Raw genomic sequence first — 8949 nt, 5'->3', positions numbered from 1 at the left:
AAAATCCGTTTTTTGGGCTCAAGCCATGTCGTCCTGATGGAAGTGTACCAGAGCATTACTGTATCTGTGGATTCTCAGAACGTGCCGTACTCCCCGGAGGAAATTTTTTCCCGGTCGACTAGACCTAGAGACCTAAGATGTTACCGTTATACATCTTTTCAACTAACTATAAACTATGTTAGAGCTTCCTGCCCCCTACAGGGAAGAGTCCTACTAGACTCTGGAAAAGTCTTGAAGAGTACATATATCTATGTATGAATACCAGGCAAGCTAATATAGTGGTCTCGCCCTATATTAAGTAAAGCATAGTTTGTAAAGGACCACTGCGTCAATATGAAATATCGACCAGTTTTCCGCACAATACTTGTATTGGACAAAGGTTTTATATCCGCATAGAAGGAAAACCAATGCAACATAGCTTGCATAAAGGAACAATTCTATTAGAATTATCCCAGATAAGGTACATAGAATGAATGCTCAATTATACCAATAAATTGACACAGGTGAAGGAGACGCAAGGTTCTCAAGAACCAGATTATTGACAGGCAATAAATAGACAGGTTAACCACAATTATATATATATATATATATATATATATATATATATATATATATATATATATATATATATATATATAGAAGAGGATAACCCAAAACTTTAAGCATAAGTATGATAGTAAACAGAGCTTGTTTGTCTGAAAGAAAAAACATTAGATGCCACTTTTAAGATACCGAGGTATCAAAGTCATAAAAGCCTGTATTACAAATCAATGACATTAGCGTTAGAAACGCTCGGCACACATGTCTGCACTTATGCTAGGTTCACCTTCAGAAATGGAACAGTCTGGATGGGCAACACAGTGCCCTCACTTAGTTTGTAGTACAGTATGTAACTACACACTCACCCTGGAATTAATCGTCCCAATTAAGACCACTGTTCCTCGCAGAGTTAAACAGTAGGGTTAACACCGCGACCCACTGCTACCACAGATCTCTTTCAGTTCCTCTACTTGCTTCGCATAGTGGCGAAAGAACACTCTGGAAGACTTCCAGCCAGTGTATGAACGGAGATATTCAAAATCCATACAATTAAAGAAATTTAAGGATGAGGCAACTTTCCTCGGATCGTGACCTGCGGGTGTATTGTCAGGATCCGCTCTGCGAATAAAATATGTGATTTTCGCTCTGAGTTGATTCAGAGATAAATTTGAGCCTGATGTTTCTCCCCTGAATAGTTGACCACCCTTGAAGTCTGAAGTTCTATGAAGATAGACCTTTAGGCATTCTACTGGACATAGAGATGCATCTTCTTTCAGAGGGCAGATTCTCCAGGGACCCCACCTGTTGGTGGGGTAACTCATTCTTGGCGAGAAACGTAGGATCCGGAAACAGGTTCAGTTCTTCCCCATCCAGGAACTGAACACGACCTGCCTCTCTCGAGAGGCTACAATCTCACTAACCCTGGCCCCGGACGTGAGTGCAAAATAGGAAAATAACTTTTTGTGTCAAATCCTTTAACGCACACTCTTCATTGCTCAACAGAGAAGCGAAATGAAGAACTTGTCTAAAGACCATGAAATGGGCTTTGGAGGTGCTGAAGGTCTGAGCCTAGCACAGGCTTTCGGGACTTTATTAAAGATCTCGTTACCTAGGTCGACCTGGAAGGCATATAGAATGGGTCTTGTCAAAGCAGACTTACACGCTGAAATCGTGTTTGCTGCCAACCCTTGACCATGGAGGTGGGGAAAAAAGATAAGCAGAAGTCTGTCAAGATCTCCTGCGGAATCTTCGCCTTGACAAAAGGCCACCCATTTTCTCCAAGATGACTCATATTGCCTTCTAGTAGATTTGCACTTATATTCCTCAAGGAAGTCTATACTGGCTTTCGAAATCCCGAAACGCTTTCTCACCGCTAAGGAGAGAAAATCATGAGCTGCAGGGTCCGGGTTTTCTGTAATGAAGCGCAGACAGTTGACTTCTGGACTCGCTGGGTCAGAACTGGATCTGGTAGTGGTACAAACTTCAGCTACAGTTCCAATGCCAGGAGGAACCACACGCTGTTCGGCCACTTGTGGGCCACTATTGCCGCTACCCTTTGAAGGATCTCAGTTTGTTGAGGACCCTCAACAGAAGGTTGTGAGGAGGGAACAGATAAATCTTGGACCATCTGTTCCAGTTGAAGGACATCGCGTCCACTGCTTCCGCTAAGGGGTCCTCGTACGGGGCACGTACAGGGGCAATTTCTTGTTGTCTTTCGTCGCAAAGAGGTCTATCTGCAGTTCTGGGACTGATTCAGAATGAAGGAGAATGATCCTGCGTCTAAGGACCATTCCGACTCTATCGGTGTGAACCTGGATAGAGCGTCCGCTGTCACATTGCGGACTCCTTGAAGGTGAACTGCCGACAGGTACCACTTCTTCTTTTCCGCCAATCGGAAGACGGCCAACATCACCTGGTTGAGAGGTGGTGACCTCGATCCTTGTCGATTCAAGTATCTCACAACTACCTCGCTGTCTATCACCACCTTATGTGGATCGAATGACGCGGGGAGACTTTCTTTAAGGTAAGGAGCACTGCCCTAGCTTCTAGAAAGTTTTATGTGAAAGGTCTTGAATAGCCTGGACCAAGTCCCCTGGACTTTTTTCCGATGAGAGTGACCTCCCCATCCCTCCTTCGAGGCGTCTGAGTGAATCGTCACCGACGGGGGAGGTGGCTGAAGAAGAACCTGACTTCTTTAGATGTCTGGCTTGGGACCAAGGCCTGAGAAGAGTACTTAGCCGAAGCGGCTGGTCTTCTCAGATCTCTTCACGCGTTTGATGCATAACTTCTCCAAACTCCGATTGCATCCTTTAGCTGTGCTCTTAGCACTGGGTCTGTCACCGAAGCAAACTGGAGAGAGCGCAGTACTCTCTCATGCTCGTGTCTTGATATCCTTTCGGAATCTTGAAGTCTCTTGACAGAACCCGCTATCTCCTTCCTTTTCTTCGCCGGGGTGGAGAAACGGTGTGACAAAAGGTCCCAGTGGATTCCCAGCCACTGGAACTTTTGAGATGGAGAAAGTCGAGACTTTTTCGGTTGATCTTGAAGCCTAGGTACTCTAGGAACTGGATCACTTGACTGGAAGATTGCAAGCATTCTGTCTCGGATGCTGCCCACACCAACCAGACATCCAGGTAGGCTACTACCTGAATTCCCTTTAGGCGAAATTGTTTGAGAGCTACGCTCGCAAGCTTCGTAAAAATCCTTGGGGCTATGTTTAGCCCGAATGGCATGGCTCCGAAGGCGTATAGTCTTCGTTGTAGCCTGAACCCTAGGTAGGGGGAGAGTCGATGGCTAATTGGAATGTGCCAGTAGGCGTCTGACAAGTCTATAGAGACGGAATATGCCCTCTTGGGCAGTAAGGTCCTTATGTGTTGCAGTGTTAGCATTTTGAATTTGCAATTCACTATGAACTTGTTAAGTGACGACAAGTCCAGAATGACTCTGAGCTTTTCCGAGTCTTTCTTGGGAACACAAAACAGCCTCCCTTAGAAATTGATGGGCTTCACCCTTTTTCTCCAACAGTTCTTGAACGTACTCCTCCATAACGGGGGTGGAGTGTTGGAAAAACCGAAAGCACGGGGGTGGAGTGCTGTACCAGCTCCCGCCCAGTCCATTCTTGAGTAGGCTGTGGGCCCAGGGATCGAAGGTCCACCGATCCCGAAATTTCAGAAGTCTCCCTCCTACCGGTATCACCTCACTTGCACTGCCGTCCTGAGGTCTTGCCTTCTTGACCACGACCACCCCTGAATCCCCTTCCCCTTGAGGGGCGTCTAGACGAGCCTCTGGCTGCTCCTCTAGGCTTTGCTCGAAAGGAAGTAGACTGCCCTTCGAATGCTGGGGTGAATGCCGTGGACTGTGTCGACACGGCCTGGGGTACCCACTGAAAGGTGGTCGGGGTTTGTGCCACGATCTGGGGCACTGGGGGCAATGGCAATTGCAGTTGCTGTTGCTGTCTAAGAGGCTTGGCTGGCCGAGACGGTAGCCTAGTCCTCATAGTCTTCCTCTTTGGTTGAGGACCCTCATCCGGGGAAGACTTTCTTTTGATAGCCAGGCCCCACTTCTGGAGAAGGTTTCTATTCTCCAAGGCGGCTTTATCAACAACTTCTTTGACCAAGTCGGTAGGGAAAAAGGTCTTTTCCCCAAATGTTGGAGGAGATTAGTTTCTTTAGCTCGTGCCTCACCGTAGCCGAGGTAAACACGAACTCCCTACAAGCTCTCCTTGCCTTGACGAAGCCATAAAGGTCCTTCGTCACTGTGGCCAGATGAGGCTTGGCCACTACCATGAACATTTCATGGACCTTGGGGTCACTTGCCATCGTCTCGAGAGTAGTCTGAAGAGACATTGAGGCAGTCAGTCTTTCTTTTGTATCGAACTCACTTCGCAAAAGAAAGTCAGACAGCTTAGGGAGGTCCTTGCCGAACTGACGTCCGGCAATATCAGCCTCCAACTTTCCCACTGAGAACGTAAGATGGACGTCCTTCCAGTCTTTGTGGTCCATAGGCAGGACCAGCGACAAGGGTTTACACTCCTCTAGGGAGGGGCAAGACTTGCCGGCCTCGATTGCTTTTAGTACAGCCAGAAACCCTTTCTGTAAAAAGGGGAAGGCTCTAGTAGGCGAGGACACAAAGGAAGGGAGCTTCCTATTCAATGCAGCTACCTTTGAGTTAGAGAAGCCCCTCTCTTTCATCGAGGATGAAAGTAGAGCTTGAGCCTTAGCATGGTCCATCACTATGACCTCCTTCGGCTCTGTCTCCTCCTTTGAAGCTGGTTCCTTCCTCAGCCGGACATAACAGTCCGGATATGATGCCTTGCTGGGCTAGAATTCCACCCTCCAGGGGAACTGAGCCCAGCTTATCCGAGATGATGATCTTTCCAGTCGTCATCGGCATGTGCTCAGCATACCTCCATGGGTTAGCATCTGAGCACAAGGGAAGGTCTTTCACATTGAGCTTTTTCTGGGGCCCATGTGATTCTGCAAGGCACTGCATTCGCAGTTCCATTGCAGCCGCCTTCTCCTGATTCTCCTTCTGCATTTGTTGGATCATTCCAACAATAGAAGAGAGGGCCTGTCCCTGCTCTACTGGGAGACCGGCCGATGTAGAGGGGCTTGAACTTCATCCTGGGCTTCTGCCAGGAGGTCTTCCTCCTGACACCCGTCCATATCAGACATCCTGTCCTCTAGCTGGATGTCTTGCATCGCGACCGCGACTTCAGCATCCACCTGGATCTGAACTTAGGGGATCTCCTCTTGAGGCTGGGGAATCACTGCATCAGCTGATGCCTTAGGGAAAGGATACGCCCTCATCTTCTCACTTGGAAGATAAGGGCCAGAAATGTTCTTTTGGAAGCCCCTTACCCAGGTACGAAGCTTCTTCCTAGCTATTTAAATGTCTCATTAATCAGGTTAGTGCACACAGTACATACCTGAGGGTCCCAATACCGGAGATCATCCTTGGAGACAGCGTATGCAGGCGTGTCTCCTACAAAACTCATGTCCGCAGAGGTTCTTGCTGCTGACATTGCAGAAAGCACTTCCCCACTTCGGAGTGTCCTTCTGTAAAGAGAAGAAATTTCCATGAGTATCAAGTGAACTATGCATCACTGGATATGCATAGTATAGCATAACAATTCAGAAAGGAAAGACACACACTTGTGTTTCCCTCACAACCCATTGTTGCAGCCTTCCAGATAATAAAATCAAAAATGGTTTATCTCTTCTAGAGTAACCAATGCAAGGTTTCCAGAGGAAACAGGTGGAGCTCACACCTAAGCAATGATTTTAAAATCCTGGATAATAGACAGGGAAGAACTCAGCTTCCTATCTGAGGGCAACAGCAAAGGGGTGTGCAAGAAAACACAATAGTGTTAGAAGACACAGTGCTGTACCAAAACCCTTACTATAGTTTTCCTCTTACTGTATATGCTATACAGAAGAATACTAGTACAGTATAGGGGGATGTGTGCCGGCCTGCCTTTGCCGGCCGGCACACACCACAACTAGCTTTAAAGTATACTACTTAACAGCTATAGGGCGGCAGCACTCTGGTTCAAATGCCTGTGCCGGTCGGCAGCAACTGCCGGCCGGTAACAGCCAGTGTTGGCCGGCAATGGCTGCCGGCCAGCAACTACACAAGGTAGTACCCAGCTGCCGGCCACACTCTTGGTGACCGGCAGACAAGGGCTGACATAAGCCGGCCGGCAAAGGTACAAGACCGATGCCAGCCGGCAGCAAAAGAACCAGAGGACTACACCTGCCCGGCTGCCGGCCTCATAGGCCGGCAGCCGGGACAGGTACAGCACTTAGAAGAAAAATAGAATGGATGCCGGGATAAGAGTGTACACAACCTCCAAGCCCGGCAACCGAAAGAGTGCATATAAGGAAGGGGAGAAACTAATTCAGGCTTCCTTGACCCATGCCGTCCGGCTCTGCCGGCAGGCATGGATGAGGGACCAAGAGAGGTCCGGGTAGCACTCAAAAACATAAGACCCTTGCCGGCCAGCAGCTCTGCCGGCCGGCAAGGGGCTGAGTCAATTCCACATCCTAGCCTATACTAGGTCCAGAAGTAGAACGACGTACAGTAGAGTAAGACCCCTGCCGGCCAGCTCTGCCGGCCGGCAAGGGGCTGAGTCAATTCCACATCCTAACCTATACTAGGTCCAGATGTAGAACGACGTACAGTACAGTATGAAGAAAGAGGGGGAAGGGACAAGAGGGTCCTGCCAACCTTGCTTTAGTGACAGATCACCCGCAGCTAAGAAACTTATCTTAGCCTAAGGGAGATCTAAGGGGAAAGGCCAGTAATACTTGCCAGCTTCCAGAGCACCAAAGCAAGGAAGGCGTTGCTACTCCCAAGGGAAGAACTTATCCTCCCGCGAGAACAGCAACAGGACTAGTCTGGTAGATCACAAAAGAAGGAATCATACTACAGAAACCTTCGGTAGTGACCAAAGGGAGCTAAGCTCCCTTTGTATGTGTTAGGTCCCTCTTGAACCATACTACAGGAACAGGAAGGTACAGTAACACCCTAGTATAGTTTTATCGAATATAAATTTCGGAAAAAACCACTTAGGGATAAGCCCAAGGCTTAAACAGAGGGAAAGGGATTGCATACCTTCTACGAAGAAAAGAAAGCAACCGGGGAGTATGATAAAGTATACTAAGGCTCCATAAGCAACTAGCCTAGGCACCAAGAGAATCGATTACCTAATTCACCGAAACTCACTCGTATACTATCTTGGAAATATTCCACACAGTCTAAAATGTATAAAATATAGCCTAAAGCTTCAATAAAATTTTAATTACACTCGGAAAAACCATAATCATGCATGAAGTACTAGGACCAAACGACTAGGCTACATGGCCTAGCGTAGGCCAGAATGGCGAATACTTCGCCAAATAATACTAGGCACGAAAGGAAATCCTATGTAATGCTAAATAGCTAAAATTTATTAAAGCAAAACAACCAGGAATGTCGCTCTGACTAACTAACTTATACCTAGCGAGCGACAGCGTCCAAGACGCCTCTGGTAGGCTACGGCTCTTGTATCAAAGATTAATCCTATTAATCACTCAAAATTTTACCAAGAGCCTACATTTATACATAACAGACACTATACTCAACTTATCTGAGGCCGACGAAGACGAAGAAGCCATGAAAAGTCGAATAAATCCAAGATTTGCGAGAAAAACAGGAAAAAAAAACACCGAGTTGTTAAGCTACGCAAAAAGGAATACAGATGGCGCCAGGATTGGCGCCAGGCACGCATACGAATCGGGGGATAGGGAAGCCTTGGGAGCGGCTCCCCTTTTTCTTTCCCGAATTCGTATCTCGCCAATCACCTCCTACGAGACGAAATCTCTGTCCAGGATGTAGATTGCCATGTGACGTGTCTAGAATACGTCCTCTTACATGTCGCGATATCCCTTTCACGAGGGATACTCACTCCAGGAGTTAGAATTCTGGTACCTTAAGGTAAATTCTCTGGGAATATCGCCGTAGTTGTAATATACCCTAGGAAGCTACCCTATAGGAACTTCCATCAGGACGACATGGCTTGAGCCCAAAAATATATATATACATATATATATATATATATATATATATATATATATATATATATATATATATATATATATATTATATATGTATATATATATATATATATATATATATATATATATATATATATATATATATATATATATATATATATATATATATATATATATATATATATATATATATATATATATATATATATATATATATATATATATATATATATATATATATATATATATATATATATATATATATATATATATATATATATATATATATATATATATATATATATATATATATTTATATATATATATATATATATATATATATATATATATATATATATATATATATATATAAATCTCGTTTTAACGGTCTGTCCGTGTCTTAGGTTCCTTTTTCTTCATTGAAGAAAATTACATTTTTAACACAAAGAACTGTTCTGTTTTTTATCTTATTTTTTTGGTATCATTGGCGTATAAGGTAATATATTTTTGTATTTCCCTCTCCCACTTTCTATGTTTGTGTGCCCTGCTTTTGCTCATCAAATGATACCTCAAAAGTTGTAAACTTTAGTATATATATATATATATATATATATATATATATATATATATATATATATCTTATGACGTCAGCTTCGTTTCAATCAACTTCATAAATCTTTATTGTTTTCCTTGCTCGTATTTCATCCAGCCATTGTTCTTCGGAACTACGTTATATAATTTAAAGGTCACACCCAATTATGGTGTTAAACTTTCTTCTCCAATTCTTTAAATTCATGGATCGAAACTTTATAATCTTTCTTCAGGACCACCAGAAAAATGTTAATCAAGATGA

Source organism: Palaemon carinicauda, chromosome 4 (assembly GCF_036898095.1).
Source record: "Palaemon carinicauda isolate YSFRI2023 chromosome 4, ASM3689809v2, whole genome shotgun sequence".
Taxonomy (NCBI): Eukaryota; Metazoa; Arthropoda; class Malacostraca; order Decapoda; family Palaemonidae; genus Palaemon; species Palaemon carinicauda.
The sequence above is the reverse complement of the archived record's forward strand: the minus strand, read 5'-3'. Positions refer to the sequence as shown.